We start from the raw sequence: 17,132 nt of genomic DNA on the forward strand, positions 1-17,132 counted from the left end.
TCGAGAATAAATCACTGGAAGCAGAGTTCACTATAGTGTGATAAATTAATGTTTAATTCTGTACGCGTTCAAAAGCGGCGAATATACCAGGATGGTTTTGAACGACATCATATCTCTGTGAATAAAGAGGCTTGTGGGGCAGGAAAGGGGGGTACAGAATTACGTATATTTGGAGCTACAGGCCTTTTTCTTCATCGTATTGCTCATACTTAAGTTTCTGTAGTCGCTTGAGGCCTGTGTTCGGAGACTTCCTTGAACAAAGTAGCTTCTACAGCAAGACATAACGTTCACAAGCTTTTCCAAGTACTGCACTACACTGTTTGTGGTGCACATGTGATCTTGTACGTCGCTGTTTTGCCTTTGGCTTGACGTTATGCACACCGGGCCGTGCTTTCTTGTCAAGCCTTCTGCTTCTCTGAGGATGATTTCATTTATGATGTTGAAGGCAGTACAGCGGCTAGAAGTATGATTTTGTGTATCTTGTTGTAGCTTTTCACGCCGCGAATTAGGTTCGATACTCTTCACGCACAACACTTCATAATTCAAAAGATTCCACCTACGACATACTTGCTGAATTCAAGTAAACCGATTCACATATGACTGCTGCATGCTGTCATTTTCAATAAATTAAAGCTTTCAGAGTACAGACGGCAAGATGAGGGCTGTGGGCTTGTTGATCACAGTACTGCATATTTCGAAGGCAAGCGTAACAACATTTCAAGTACACTAGGTTTGTCGCCTGCATGAAGTGCATCCCTGCAAGCTTCCATCGAAGCAGCTGCTAACACTGGAGCTTCTTCTGTTGGGGAACTTCGCCTTTGCATCACATTTATTGGCTTCGAGATGTGTTCGCGAAGACCGGGAATAACTAAGTCGTGAAATCGTGCCATGAACAAGCTTCCATGTTTCCAGCGATGGAGTCAATAGATATTTGTTCTCAAGAATTAAAATATAGATTGTCGCCCTCAACATGACGTTCGCACATGTCGTACTTATCTGTGGGGCATTCTTTCTTTTGGTGCAGCATATACTTCCACATAAAAAACTCTCCGCCGTCGTCACAGTGTGAAAAAAAAAACATAGTGACCACCAGCATCACGTTGCATCCGGCCGCTGGAGCAGCCATGGGCAAAGCAGAACTGCATGGGGAAATTCTTCCTATTATGAGACGCCGAAACGCTTGGTAGCGAAACTTTTTTATCACCGGAAGAAACCGCCGCACATCACACGATGCCAACAACATGACCACAGAAGCGACAGACGAAACAGCAGAACCGAAATCAAAGGAGAAATCACAGCATTAGCGAAACCAGAAGTGGTAGAAGTGACGAAAGACGTGATCTCAGCGCCACTAATTTGCGTGACCGCCATTTCGGCCACCTCCCGATCGGAGCTGTGAAACTGAAGTATGTGTAAGGACGTCCCACGGCAGAGTGCCCATGTTTGACCCCAGCGCTAGCTTTTTTTCATTCCTGGCAACAGCCTCTACGGACATCGGTGGTGGAGGCGGCGGTGGCGGTCATCATCGCCACCCAAAGCGGCTATTGGAATGAGCCCTAACAGCTTATGCTGTAAAACTGAACTACCAGAGCTTCCAAAATATGCACTAGCATCGCCTCCATAAACAAGTAAAATGAGTGCGGCGATCACGGTCGGTAGATGACGACTCTCATTGTTACTTAGAATCTCGAAGCGAATAAATATGGATGTTATTGGTTTTTCAAAGTTGACACCTTGCCATAACATTTAAATAGGTAAATATCTCTTTGCCTGTAGTCTTGTCTGTGGTTATTGTTACTTTCACAGGCTATGAGAGGTAAAAGTATTTCTTTACGCTTTCCCTAAATGTCCATAAAAGAACGTTTTTTTTTCTCCACGAATTTCTTGCCCATTCAATACTTCCGAAATACGTGCATCTTTACAGCATCGGCGATAGAAAACAGAGGAAGTGATGCGGCGCGCAGGGGCTTCCCCACCGTGGGGCGTATATCACAGCCGCTCTCTATCTCACCAGATATCACGCCGATATCACGTCTCTGTTAAAACATATACACGTCGTAGTCTCAAAATTGTGAATGTGGTATCAGGACACTATGTATTTCAACCATTGGCAATGAAAGCTCAGAAATCGATAGCCTGTTTAGTTCTGCATGTTTTTCTATTACCTATATTACTACATTGATTGCATCATGTCTGATATTGTTAGCCAGCACTACAATAATCGTCGGCAAAAATGTTACGAACTCGCATTTCATTACCATACCAAATATAGGGGTACAAGAACCGCGAGCACGCTGTCGGCACAGCTGCTCTCGCCGTTGCCGTGCTTCTCTGCTCGATGACGCATGCGGCCTTCCAGGCATGGAGTGCCTGTAGCTGCAACACAACATAGAAAGAAAAAAAAACAAAGCACGTCCGAAATCAAAGCAGCCATTACCATTACGCGCAGTCGTCTCGGTGGCGCAACCAGAGTAGCGTTTTGTCTTACGCCGCTGGGAAGAGCATCGCACGTACTCACGCCAAGGTAAAGAGTACCCAAACGAATGCATAAACACCAGTAGACTTAAGCACTTCGTCAACTTTGCTGCTCGAGATACACGGGATCTAAATAAGGTGCAAGTAAAAAAAATAATGATGGGGTTTTATGAGCCAAAACCACTTTCTGATTATAAGTCACGCCGTAGTGGAGGACTCCGGAAATTTCGACCACCAGGGGTTCTTTAACGTGCACCTAAATCTAAGTACACGAGTTTTTTTGTATTTCGCCCCCAAAGAAAGGCGGCCGCCGTGGCCGGGATTCGATCCCGCGACCTCGTGCTCAGCAGCCCAACACCACAGCCACTCAGCAACCACGGCGAGTGTGCAGCATTCTGACCATGCTCTTTGCACTGCAATGTGGCGAACTTGATGGCCTCAACGCGCGCCCCGACAGTGATGTCCCTGCTAAGCAGCCGTATTGGCGCGCTGATCTAAGATAGAAAATACGCTGTGTTATATTTCACTAGGTGCGACACAAGGCTGAAGATTGTCCGTTGGTCTCGTATTGTGCAGCACCGAGCGGAAACACATAAAACTCCTCTGGCGGCGCTGCCCGTCACGTCAGCTTCGTGAGAGGATCTGGTAGCGGCCCCATGATGCTGTTTTCTTCTACCACGCTGCCTCTACAATGGCCAGTCCATTGATGCGCATAGCGCTTATACACGGCAGGAATTGCCTTGCCAGCGGCGTCATGCGATCGTATCGAGGGCGCCTAAGATTTGAACTTCCTCCTAGGAATACAAACGCTACGCTAAATGTTGGTATCACTGTTAGCGCTTCATCTTTCGGGCGAAATGGCATTTTTTTATTTCACAGATAATTATTATCCAAGAAACATCCATAAACCTATCTGAAGAACGCCTCAAGTGTCGTTGCATTTTGAGCGTTAAGAGTCTGAGCCAATCATAAATGTTTTTCAGCTTAGCATCCTTGAGGTAGCAAGGCACGAAGCATTATTTAACGATTGTATATAGCATGAAATAAGTATTCGGATGTTCCTACAAAATCAATTCGTTGGCTCGAATTCAAAAATATTCTGCAATTTAGACGTTGCGCATACTTATGATTGGGGCAGGGGCCGTTCTGTCTCCTTTCTGTAAAATGATGTTCTTGCATTGCTACATTTACGAAATCAAGCCATAGAGGCAGTTAATTTTTATTGTCGGTGTCTTGGGAATACCAACGTCTTTTTCTTGTCTTTACGATGTGTTTGTGCATGGTCAACGCTGTGTGTGAATATGAAGTTTGACACTCATCAGCCAGAATCATTTTAGCCAAACCTGGTTTTGCATTGCTGTCCCTTTTGTTTGATCTGTACGTGTATATATGGAACAAATATAAATTTCAGGCAAAAGCAACAATTTTATGGATCAATTTTCCAAGGACAACAAGGACCAACAATGCGTGTAAGCCAGCAACCAGGTACAGTACAATGTGCAAATCATCAGTAATCTTTTGATGTGGAAGAAGCATCCCAACTACGCTGTAACTAAGTAGCATTTGGGATGCACATTCATCTACAAATACGAGGTGACTGAGTTCAATTTAGACATGTCATAGCCGTTAACAGGCAAAGAACCCTTTAAGGCAACCCCAAGCAGGCCTAGACTACGTGCCTTTGTTATATTGTTCATTCTTTTCGCAAGGACTATTCAAAATGGTTCGTTCATCCATATCACTATTCAGCGAGTTGACTGTTGCGGATGTGATACCTCGAGGAAACTGCATCCTCCTAAACAAGCCTTCACGCGTAATGAATCGTATTGTTTTACTGCATCGCAGAAATTTCGTCGCTGCAGAAAAATGCTTCCTGCGTCGGACGAAGAAAGAATGCGCGGTGAGAACACAGTACAATAGGAGGGAGTGAACAGTTATCATGATAAACTACTTAAGCCATATGCACCTCATCTCACATCAAACTCCATCATAGTTTGTGATCAAAGTATATATATATATATATATATATATATATATGTATATATATGTGTGTGTGTGTGTGTGTGTGTGTGTGTGTGTGTGTGTGTTTGACTGTGTGCGCGTGTGTGTGTGTACTCTTCTGATACACGTATGGCAGCAATGAGACACAATCATTGCACAGGCTCATTATTTATTGTAACGTGGTATGTTACGACCGTGGAAGGCATCTTTCAAGAAGATCGGCACAGCCCATCTTAGGATGACTGTCGACGGTAGTGCGCTTAAGCGCGGCCTCAATATAGCGACACAATGTATTCCAACTGTCAAAACTAGTTATGTGTGATGCGGGTGCTACAGCAGGACTCTTCTTTCGCGCTACCCTAGCAAGACTGGGCTCCATCTACTGCCCCTGCCTACGCGTGGCGTCTAAAATGCATGTCGCGTCGATTATTGAGGTCGCTGGAAAACGAGCCTTGTGGCAACCAAGCTCCTCTCCCGCGCTTCGACGATCATGTTGATTTATTGGCATCCCCTTTGAAATGGTGGGCTGACAAATAGTCATCCAGCCTGCTTAAGTTAATGAGGTAAGCTATATATGCTTTCTTTCCTAGAATGTTAGTATAAGTTATCCCAATCTTTCTTTTCTTCAAAACTTCTCAGCGAACTTCTGTCGCTACCTATGCGCTCAGTGGAACCGATCTTATCAATTCCTCCTTTTTTTTGCTCTGATACTCTAAACGTACGTTGCTTCCTTATCGCGGCTGTTGACAGGTTGTGGCTTCAAAACACTTTAAGGCCAAGCTCTTCGTGAAGTAGTGACTGACCAACTAATCTACCAACGAAATCCCATCGCATTCCTTGAGGATGTGTTGAGTGGTCTGCAGATATTTCAGCGTAAGTTGTCATGCGGCTCATTCCAAAAGCCCTGTCGGGCGGCGATGGTGTCCGCCGCCCCCTCAACCGCTTGCGCCACCGGTGCCCCAACAGCTACTGCGGCGAATGAGCAAAAAGAACCAGTTCTCGCCAGGATCGAACCCAGGCTAACTGCGTGGGAGTCGTGTACTCCACCACTCATCCATGACAGCACTTTTATTTTTCCCTTTATTTGCCAGCACGCACCGGAACCATGAAGGAATCCTAGCGCGCAAGGACATGTGACATGCGCGCCGCGTAGCATCGATATGGGCCCTTGGCCATTGCACCTGCATAATATTGCACCAGCTAGAACGCCATGTAGCAGATGCACATGCAGCGGTACAAGGCTGCTAAAGAAGGTTTGACGAAGAAAAAGAAGTTGAAGGAGAGTATGGAAGGATGCTACAAAAATATACGTGGTGTGCCTGATTAAATCAAGCTGGCTAGGCGACTATGTTACCGTCGAGTTTGAAAGGAGATGACAATGAATCATCATCATCATTGGCACCGTATCATGACACTTAGCTTGCAATGTGAGATTCGCGCCGCGTAGCGTCTATATGTGCGCTCTATTCATTGCAGTTGCATATTATTACGTTAGGTGGCACGCCAAGTAGCAGTTGCATAGGAAGCATTGCACGGAGATAAAGACGTCTTGAGGGAGGAGATAAGTTTATGGGTGTGCATAAATATTTATGCAATGAAAATGTGTATGACATACCTGATTATTTTAAGCAGTCTAGGCTACTGGTTTTCACCGTCCCGTTTTGAAGGCGATATCATTAGGTCAGCATCATCATGCTTACCATTGTATTATGCCATTTGATATCGGCGCTGCGTATCCTTCATATGTTCAAGCTGTGCATTGTGGTTATGTTATATTCCACAAGGTATCACGACATTCCACATGTAGCAGCTGCATTTATCATTTCCATGTTGCACATCACTGACCCTGAATGTAAAAGGCTAGGTGACTGTTTGTCACCATCCCCTTTCGAAGGGAATGTCATCGTTATAATCATCATTATCAAGAGCAACGTACCATGCCACGGGCAAAGAGGTGCGACCTGTGCGTAACGTAGCCTGGATACCTGTGTTTACTCTTCGGTGCACATAATGACACCTCTTCGCCGGGGCCGAACCTGAAGAAGTGATTCGTACAGCAACGCACGTAGCTGTAACCAGGCAACATCGGGCTCAGCAGACCATTGTGCAGAGAACAGGACAAGTCGCAGCTTGCAGTCAACCACAGTAGGAGAGCTTTTATTTTTTTTTTATTTATTGAGTACCTGCATCGCGTTGGATGGCATTACAGCAGGGGGGTACATGCATACCTACATCAATTGACACTAATTTCAACACACAAAGCGCGGTAAAACTTTTCATTACATTGTATACTTACAATATTTTACGGGAGAGCATTCCACTCCCTCGTGGTCCTATAAAAAAAATTAATAACGCAAGGTGTCACCTTTCAAAGAAAATTCGCGAAGTTTCAACGCATGGTCTCTTCTACGCGAGATATAAGACGGTAATGCAATATATTTGTTCCTGTCAATGCCTGTTCTATAATAGTAAACACTGCGAAAACATTTGAGTCGTAGCCCCTTTCTTCTATCCTTTAGATACTGCGAATGAAGTCTGCAAGTGCCTTCGGTGATACTGAGGTTCTTGTCGTAATTCCCCAGAATGAATCGAGCCACCCTATTCTGCATTTTTTCAAGTAAATTGACTGACACGTATAAGGATCTCAGCAGATACAAGCGTACTCAAGTACCGAACGTACGTGAGTAAACTATAGCCGTTCTCACAATTTACTAGGTAATTGGCCAAAATTTCGACTGAGGAAGCCGAACTTTCGTGCCGCCTTCCTTCTTACCTCCTGTACACTCCTGTTCCACCTTAAGTCCGAGGTAAACCAAACTCCCAAGTATTTGCAATCCGTAACCCTGCTTATAGTAACGCTATTTAATTTCTACTCGTATGTCCTGTACGAACGTTTCCTTGTAAAGGAGATGCTTAAACATTTTGAAACGTTAAGCGACATTTCTCATTTCGCATACCAAGTTGAAAGTTTATCTTGATCACTCTGAAGTGCATAAAAATCGCAATCACTATGAATAACAGTAATACTACGCAGTCGTCTGCAAACATCGTGAAAGATGACGTAATACCACAAGTTATATCATTTATATATAATAAAAATAAGAGGGGCCCTAAGACAGAGCCTTGGGGTACTCCAGAGGTCACTGCAGCAAGACCAGAGCCAATGCCATTGAGAACCACAGACTGTTGTCTATGTGAAAGATATTCAGATATCCATGCGATTACATTTTTGTGCAACTTGTAGGCGTGTAAGTTGCTAATAAGTAGGTCTTGGAGCCATAACATCAAATGCTGTGCGAAAAACTCGAAGGATGCAATCAATTATCTGCCTTTTGTGAATTCTAGTGAGTGAATTCTACAAGCTGCGTAGTACAAGAAAAACGCTGCCGAAATCCGTGTTGGTTTGCATTTAATAGATTATGTTTGACTATATGAGACATAATACAACTATATTTTACATGTAATACTAGTCAAAGGCACGGGCCTGTAGTTCTCAACGCAGTTTTAAGGCCCACTTTTGTATACAAGCACAACATTTGCCAATTTCCAGTCGGTAGGTACGGCACCCATGTCTAAACATTTTTGGAAAAGACGGCATAAATACAGGCAGAGCGATTCACAACTACTACTAAGCATTGCTGCGGCTGTATCGTCTGCTCTATTTGCCTTTCTGGGAGAAACATTTGTTAATAGCTTTCGTACACCTTCCAAAGCAAACTCAATTACGGGCATTTCTTCATTGCATAGCGAAAAATCGAGGCTTACAACTCTAAACTGGCGATTACTAAATACGGAAGAAAAATAACTACCAAATGCATCAACTTTGCGTTTGTCATCACCGAGTACCGTGCTTGAGTATTCAAGAGGAGGGGCAGAATTGTCGTTCTGTCCATTACGCCAAATGTACTTCCAAAATTCTTTGGGATCTTCAACCAACCGCTCCCCAAGACGAGCAAAATAAGATTCCTTAGCCCATTTGGCTGAATATTTAAAATTAAACTTTAGCCTCTTCAGTTTGGATAAGCTTTCCAGGGACCTGTTTCTTTGATACATTAAGTATACCCTCCGCAACCTGAGCAGCAAGATGCGCTGTTCCTGCCGAAACCACGGTTTATCTTTATCACGTTTAGATGAAAGCATCCGAGTCGAAACGAATTTTTCTCGAAGATAGCAGAGCTTCTCTTTAAAGCTTTGCCACAACTTTTCAACGCTCAAATCATCCGCTAATGTGTCAAACGTTGGCAAGTACAAATCTAATGACTGATTTATAGAACAGTAATCAGCCTTACTATAAAAGAACAGTTTTCTAGGCGGTTTCTTCACCATTGGCACATTTGTAACACTAACGTCAGCAATAAAAATGTTATGGTCGCTCAATCCAGGTAGTGCAAGAACGTCTGATACAATACCAGACCCGTCACACAACAGCAAGTCCAAGACATGGCCAGTACCATCGTCACGCGACGCACTGAGGACATATTGTTCAAATGATTGAGTGTCCGTTAGATCAAAAAACGAGGAGTACAAACAAACACGAACAGAATTCCTGGGTACTGCACATGGCCAGTCAATTTCAGGTGGGTTAAAGTCCACTTCTATCGAGACACGGTCATTTTTCAAACACTCCAGAAAGTCAGAAAGGTTGATGAATTTCTCATACGACACGCTTACTGGACGGTAGTAGGAGCCAAATACCATGCTTTTTCCATTTACCAGCCGAATCCTACAAAAAACTGCCTCCATATCAAGTAGTGGGCTTGCCACATGAACGCAATGTATGCTACTATTTACGAGAGTAACGACACCTCCACCATGAGAATTTCGATCGCGCCGAAAACAGCGGTAGCTTGCCGGAAAATTTGAGAGTCGAAAACCGAAGAATCCTGCCATGACTCGGTGCACAACACACCGTGGGCTGTAGGCTACGTAGCAGACATTGAAATTTGTCGATTTTATTCTTTATGCTCCTGCAATTTATGATTAGAACTCTGAGAGGCAATGCTGTCGTAGGCTTATGCAAAGGTCACTGCTGAACTACATATTCCTTGCCCTATCGAGCCGAAAGCGCTTTCCCCGCAGATAAAGCGTATCATGCTTCAATACAGCCTTATCCCCTTCCCGCTTGTTCAACTTCGCATAGTCCCATAGTTTCTTTCTTTTGTCCCTGACAGATTGTGAAAAATCTTCAGATATGCTATAACTGGTGCATTTCAGTTTGTAAGCGTTCAACAGCACCGACTGACGGGATATATAAGAACAAAATTTTGCTATGACTGGACGTGGCTTCCCTGTCGTATATGCCCCTATACGATGCGCACGCTCAATACTCAGGCCTGTGACGCCAAGCCTGCTTCTGCATAATTCTGCAATAACTTCTTCAAGTTCGGCTGCTGTCTCTTTCGGGGATGAATCATCCAACCCGCGGAAGACCAGATTGTTCCTTCTTTGCCTGTTCACGATATCGTCAATCTTTTGGGTGAGAGCCGTCAGTGTAGCACGGTCGCCCTGTTGTTGGTCTGCATTGTTGCGACAGCATTGCGTACATCATCGACTTTGTTAATCTTAACTTCTGGTGAAGAAACACGAGCCTTCAAGTCTGTGACATCTAGGGTCAATTGGTTTTCTTTTTCTTCGATACAATTTAACTTCGACATCATTTAAGTTTGACCATCTAGGAGCTTTGAAAATTGCGCATCAGTGCACCCAGACAACCTACGTGAGCAATAGGAAAGTGGTAAGTGCTTCCGCCATGCAGCGGGTTCCACGCCCAGATCGTTCTGGTAAAAATCACGCGCACTTACTTCGACACAAAGACCTGCAGTGCATAGTGCCGAACATGGAGCTCCTATGAAGCCGATCGTCTAGATTACGCTGTGGCTGTGCTGCGTATGCCGCGCAGGCCTATGACTTTTTGTTGCGAACTAGACATGCTTCATCTTGGTGCGAACATTGGATCCGGTATGTTTTCCATTCGCATCCAACTTCATCCTCAAATAGCAAGGTACAGTCTTTTGTGTCAGCGTACAGATTTTCCCTTCTACTTTCCTACCTGTCATTCTTGTAAATCTCCACAGTCTTTTTTGTGTCCGTTTCTGCATTCACTGTCTCTGTTTCTCTTCCCTTTTTTATTTCTCTTCGCTGTTGATTCACAATTTAAATGACCTTTTGTTCACAGCTTTGTTGACCTCTTCCGTTATTCTGCTCCCGCCCTTTTCATGTACAGATACTTGAGCCCTTTGGCCACCCTTTTATTTTGATCCATATTTTTTGCTCTCCAGAAAAATCATGTTGCTTGGTGCTTCTCTGACTTCAAGAGGCCCAACACATGCGACCCTGAGCTATCCCATTTGTGATCCGACCATGGCCTCCCGAAGCCAACGGAACTTGCAACCCAGCCAAAAAATCTACTTTAAGAATAGAATGGCATTTGCAAACGTTAGCGATGACGCCATTACTCCTTTGCAGATTCCCTGCAACACCTCAACTGTATTGTCGCCCCAAAGTGCTCTATGTTTCATAATTGCTGCATGCCGCTTCGCCTTTGTTTTCAGATTATCTTGGTGGCTGCTTAGAAGAAGAGGAAGACGAAGTGATTCTTCTGTAGAACGCTGATTTTCAGTCTGTGTTTTTGGTGTTTGCGGAAGACATCGTTCATGTGACTGTAGAAATGGACGAGGAATCACCTGGGCCTCCGCCCATATCTTCCACGTCAACTGCAGCCGCTACAAGAAAGAGCTCCAGCCGCTAAAGAGACGTCGACGGCGAGGACACGTTCATACACTCTGTGGCCAATGAAGATAGCTCGGATGAAGGTGACTTTGTGCCCGTGACAAGGAGTAAAGCAAAGAGAAGGCTACTTATCTCCTCTCCTTAAGCAAGTAAATATACCATGATTACGTGAGAGCCCCTGGTTCCCAATGTCTGTTTTTGCCGGTGAATGCTGCTGATAGCCTCAACCGGCTTAAATGCAAAGGCATGCCTGCGTCTATTGAGGCCTTCGTCCTGGCACAAATCACAGATATGAGGATCAATCGTCGCAAGAACGTTCCCGCCATAGACGGTATGCAACGTAGCGTGCTGGATCTATTGAATAAAGTCAGTGTATTGGGGGCACCAATGTACGTTCACACGTACGAGATGGCAAGGAGACTACGGCTGGTGTTATTTAGAATGTCGGCACTTCATCAGCGAAATTGCCCTCCTGATTCTCATCATGCCGGTGGGGAAAGGTCTTCTCATATTGCAAGCCGGTTGTCTTGCCAATTCGCGATGTTTGTGAAACTTCTCTTTAAAAACATTTGAACATTTTCGACACGTGGTTCCGCCGTTTGTGCCAAGACTACTTCAGTGCTTGAATTATTGTAACATAGGACACGTCAACGCTCTTTGAACATATTGCTGTGATCGTCAACTGCCCTCCCGGCGGTATCCTCGGATTGGACTTTTTATCCCCTCATTCCGCTCTCATCGACTGCGCAACCGGCGCCCTTCAGTTGGAACTGCCTCAAGTCGCCTATTCTCCGAGCACCGCTCCACCGCACTTGTGTTCGCTTCAAGATGTGCGTCTATCACGTGAGGCAGTCACTTACGTCGCTATCACCGCACAACCACGGATTCACGACGGTGAATATGTCCATCGCCCCATCATCGACGTGCTTTTGAACCGGAATGTTGGTCTTCCGCATGCGCTAGTGACGATTACTTATACGAACGTCGTTCTTCGGCTTCTCAATTTCAGCCTGTGCCCTCAAGTGCATCAAGCCGGCATGTTCTTGGGCAGCGTTTCGGGTGATTCCGATTTTGACATTAAGAGTCTGAATGCCGAGCGTGGCTTATTAGTGGCAATTGCAGCTGACAGCTCTGGTTCCTTAATGGATGACTTCGCAAAAATGATTGCACCTGACCTCACCTTTGCGCAGGCCACGGACATACGTCTCTTGCCTGAATCGTACTGGGACATCTTTGATTTCAGCGACATGCCTTTGGGCCAAACATCTGTTGTTCACCATCGTATAAAAAACTGGAGACAGGAGTCCCATTCGTCGGCGTCCCTATCGGGTATTGCATGCTGAACGCCCAGTCATCCAATCAGAACTGACAAAATGCTCCACAAATGGGTCAACGAGCCACCAACCAGCTAATGGCTGGCAGATGACTAATCTAAACTCTGTCACAAAAATGCGTAATTTGTGAAGGTAAGGACGTATATTTAAGCGCTAAAGCAGTGTAAATGTAGATTATTGGTATCTGTATAAGCTATAAACGATAAACAAACGAAATTCCTACCTGGAAACTCAATATGCTCGGTGAATTTCTCCGCCCGCCATCTGTTCCGTGTCTAATAAATCTGACTTGTGCATGCATGTTTACTTGTCCTTCACGCGTATAAAAATATGGGCGTTCAATGCGATCGGCAGGAAGTGGCAAGATTGACAAGCGATTGACATGAGAGTGACAAGATTACCGAAGGATCATTTTATTTTCTACGAAAAAAATTGACATATAACATTGCGAAGTCTTATTTGCTTGAGCAACTTTTTTTTTAAGGTAATCTTGCATTTTTTTGATTGGTGAGTCAGGTGCACGTGCTCTGTTAGCGGCCGTTTTATATCGCTCTTTCTTTTCTTTGTTTTTGTCAAGCGAACGCTCATGATCCCATAAAACTTGATTAGCCATGTCAAGGACTACAAATCTTTTCATCCAAATGCAGGCACTAGAAGGTGGTTTCTCCAGCCTGACTGGGGTGTTCGAGAATAAATCACTGGAAGCAGAGTTCACGATAGTGTGATAAACTAATGTTTAATTCTGTACGCGTTCAAAAACGGCGAATATACCAGGATGGTTTTCAACGACATCATATCACTTTGAATAAAGAGGCTTGTGGGGGCGGAGAGGAGGGCTACAGAATTACGTATATTTGAAGCTACAGACCTTTTCTTCATCGTATTGCTCATACTTAAGTTTCTGTAGTCGCTTGAGGCCTGTGTTCGGAGGCTTCCTTGAACAAAGTAGCTTCTACAGCAAGACATAACGTTCACAAGCTTTTCCAAGTACTGCACTACACTGTTTGTGGTGCACATGTGCTCTTGTATGTCGTTGATTTACCTTTGGCTTGGCGTTATGCACACCGGGCCGTGCTTTCTTGTCAAGCCTTCTGCTTCTCTGAGGATGATTTCATTTAAGATGTTGAAGGCAGTACAGCGGCTAGAAATATGATTTTGTGTATCTTGTTGTAGCTTTTCACGCCGCGAGTTAGGTGCGATTCTCTTCACGTACAACACTTCTCATAATTCAAAAGATTCCACCTACGGGATACTTGCTGAATTCACGTAAAACGGTTCACATATCACTGCTGCATGCCGTCATTTTCAATAAATTAAAGGTTTCAGAGTACAGAGGGCAAGTTCAGGGCTGTGAGCTTGTTGATCACAGTCAGTACTGCATAATTCGAAGGCAAGCGCAACAACATTTCAAGTACAATAGGTTTGTCGTCTGCATGAAGTGCATCCCTGCAAGCTTCCATCGAAGCAGTTGCTAACACTGGAGCTTCTTCTGTTGGTGAACTTCGCTTTTGCATCACATTTATTGTCTTCGAGATGTGTTCGCGAAGACTGGGATTAACTAAGTCGTGAAATCGCGCCGTGAAGAAGCGTCCATGTTTTCAGCGATGGAGTCAATAGATATTTGTTCTCTAGAATTAAAATATAGATTGTCGCCCTCAACACGAAGTTCACACACGTCGGACTTATCTGTGGGGCATTCTTTCTTTCGGTGCAGCATATACTTCCACATAAAAAACTCTCTGCCGTCGTCGCAGCGCGAAAAAAAAACATAGTGACAACCAGCATCACGTAGCATCCGGCCTCTGGAGCAGCCATGGGCAAAGCAGAACTGCATACGGAAATTTTCCCTATTATGAGACACCAAAACGCTTGGTCGCGAAACGCTTTGTTTTTTACCGAAGGAAACCGCCGCACGATGCCAACAACATGACCACAGAAGCGACAGACGTAACAGCAGAATCGTAATGAAAGCAGAAATCAAAGCATTAGCGAAACCAGGAGTGATAGAAGTGACAAAAGACATGATCGCAGCGCCACTAATTCGCGCGACCGTCATTTCGGCCACCTCCCGAGCGGAGCTGTGAAACTGAGTTATGTGTAAGAACGTCCCACGCAGAGTGCCCGGGTTTGATCCCAGTGGTGGTCTGTTCTTTTTTTTTTTTGTGATTCCCGGCGACAGTTACTACAGACACCGGTGGTGGAGGCGGCGGTGCCGGAAACCGTCGCCACCCGAAGCGGCTGTTGGAGTGAGCCCTTAACAACTTACGCCGTAAAACTAAACTACCAGAGTTTGCAAAATATGCACTACATCGCCTCCATAATCGAGTAAAACGAGCGCGGTGGTCGCGGTCGGTAGATGGCGATTCTCAATGTTACTTGGAATCTCGAAGCGAATAAATAGGGATGGTATTTGTTATTTAATGTCGACACCTTGCCATAACATTTAAATACGTAAATACGTCTTTGCGTGTAGTCTTGTCGGTGGTTATTGTTACATTCACAGGCTATGCGAGGTTAAAGTATTTCTTTAAGCTTTCCCTAAATTTCCATAAAAGAACGTTTTTTTTTCTCCACGAATTTTTTGCCCATTCGAAACTTCCGAAATAGGTGCATCTTTACAGCATCAGCGATAGAAAACAGAGAAAGCGATGCGGCGTGCAGGGGCTTCCGCACAGTAGTGGGCATATCACAGCCGCTCTCTGTATCTCACGTCGCATATGAGAGGTGCCAGTGACCACAACAGATGGCGCCAGTCCGAGTCCTCATTTTTGTAATTGCGTCGCTTACGAAATTCCTGGTGTTGTGGCATATGATGAATTCGTTGTTAACGAAGCCTAATATTTCTATAGAGCCCTCCCCAATATATAGTCCTTAATGCATTGTCGTGTTCATTCGGTTCTCTCGCTGGGTCCGTTTCAGATAAACTCTTTGAGGGAGAAACTACCGCGAGAATGTGATATTGGTGTAAGCTCTTACCAATTGTACAACTATGCTGTCACCTTCAAAGCGGAGAAATGGCTTCAAATAATTGTTACTGTATATGTGGGGGTTCTCCATACTCATGTTTTGAATGGCACGTGCTTATGTCCGTGTTTTCATTAACCCAACCACCGAGCTGTAGATAAGTCCATTCGTTTAAAAAACAGGAAGCCTGAAGCCCCATTAACCCATATAACAGGAGCACCCGAGCCAACTATGCTACGAAACCCTAAGGGGGGGGGGGGGGGGAGGGTTAATTAGCAGACATTGGATGATTAGTATTTTTGAAAAATTGGTTTCACAAAATTGATGGTCCTTGATTCGCACTGCTAATTGCGGCAAATTTAAACTGGTTTTACTATTTCACACCTAATGCGGAAGCCTGGGCAAGTTATACGGTACAAAGTGGTAGTTGAGAAATAGGGTTCAATGGCATCGCCTCCCCATTGGAATAACTCTACACTGTGTCAATGTAACTTTTATTACTTTTCATAAATATAATAACACCTACAAATGTCAGCCAATACAGGTTCATTCCATGGCAGATGGTTGAGCGATATTTCTCTTTAAATATACATCCTCCCGAAGTTGCCACGTATGGTGTGATGTTTTATACAACATAAAATCTGTTTAACTTGGCCGAGGTTATTGTGGCGTGCGCCTGCCGATTGACCAAGAATAAAACAAATATGCACCCCCTACTCCACCGTCCTACAATAAAACGCACACAGTAGGCGCAACACACTTTCTATTGTCCTTTGCTAAACCATCGCGAATGGCATCGACGGTGAAGCGAGAAAACGGCCCCACTATTGTGTGAACGCGTGAGTGCATGTGCTTTACTGCGGCCTGAAACGGTCATCTATATGTATAAATTGCTATCCTAAAGTGAACTTCTACAAAATAGGTAAGTCTAGCGCCTTGGTGAACACATTACAGATGTATTTTGAACAAATCAGTCCGTATTGTGACGTCGTATATTGACGTCGGGACATGCTGGAAACGGTGTGACCAGACCCGTATATTGTGCATAACAAACACTGCTGAATGTGAAAGAGCGACCTGATTATTTTGCCATTCTGACGCTAAGCCGTGTAGCAACACTGCTTTCAGCGGAAGTGGGGCAGTGGAAACTGTGGAGTTGGAATAACACCGGAGTCATTCCACAAGGTTAAACCTGGGGAATGAAATGAAAATGGAACAATGTAACTAGTGGGACCGATTGAAGGAGAGTGAAATGTATGTACGAGATTCCGGAGTGGAGCTGAAACGGATTGGGCACACAGCACTACATTGCTGAACATTTTTCGTAAACGAGACCTCTTGGTAAAAAGGCACGCGCTTTCGATGTTTCTAGCAGAAAGTTTTTCAAATTTGGGTGGTCTTTTCAAATGTCATTTTTCAATGTGCTTGCCGTATAGTTACGCCGGCAGATTGCATCGATGTTCGACAGGTAGCCACAGAGACGATGTCTGAGACTCGTGGGGATAATTTTCGGAGAAAAGAAAATATAAGGAAAGTTCTTTGTCACCGCGCATGACTAGTGGGTGGCTTCTGCTGATGCCGTGTTGCGTCAACTTAATCCGTAGCTCCGAAGAGCAGTCATTTAGGCGG

At 44.6% G+C, this 17,132-nt stretch overlaps 1 long non-coding RNA gene across 1 annotated transcript in view; it reads left to right on the top strand.

The window, feature by feature from the left end:
- LOC142589067 (uncharacterized) overlaps positions 1 to 17,132 on the top strand; it is a 41,833-nt gene that overhangs the window by 17,751 nt on the left and 6,950 nt on the right. Inside the window, exon 3 of the long non-coding RNA XR_012829811.1 lies at positions 3,887 to 3,960. This is a non-coding gene — a long non-coding RNA (uncharacterized LOC142589067). The remainder of the gene's footprint in view (positions 1 to 3,886; positions 3,961 to 17,132) is intronic.

This window comes from Dermacentor variabilis, chromosome 7 (genome assembly GCF_050947875.1).
Source record: "Dermacentor variabilis isolate Ectoservices chromosome 7, ASM5094787v1, whole genome shotgun sequence".
Classification (NCBI taxonomy): Eukaryota; Metazoa; Arthropoda; class Arachnida; order Ixodida; family Ixodidae; genus Dermacentor; species Dermacentor variabilis.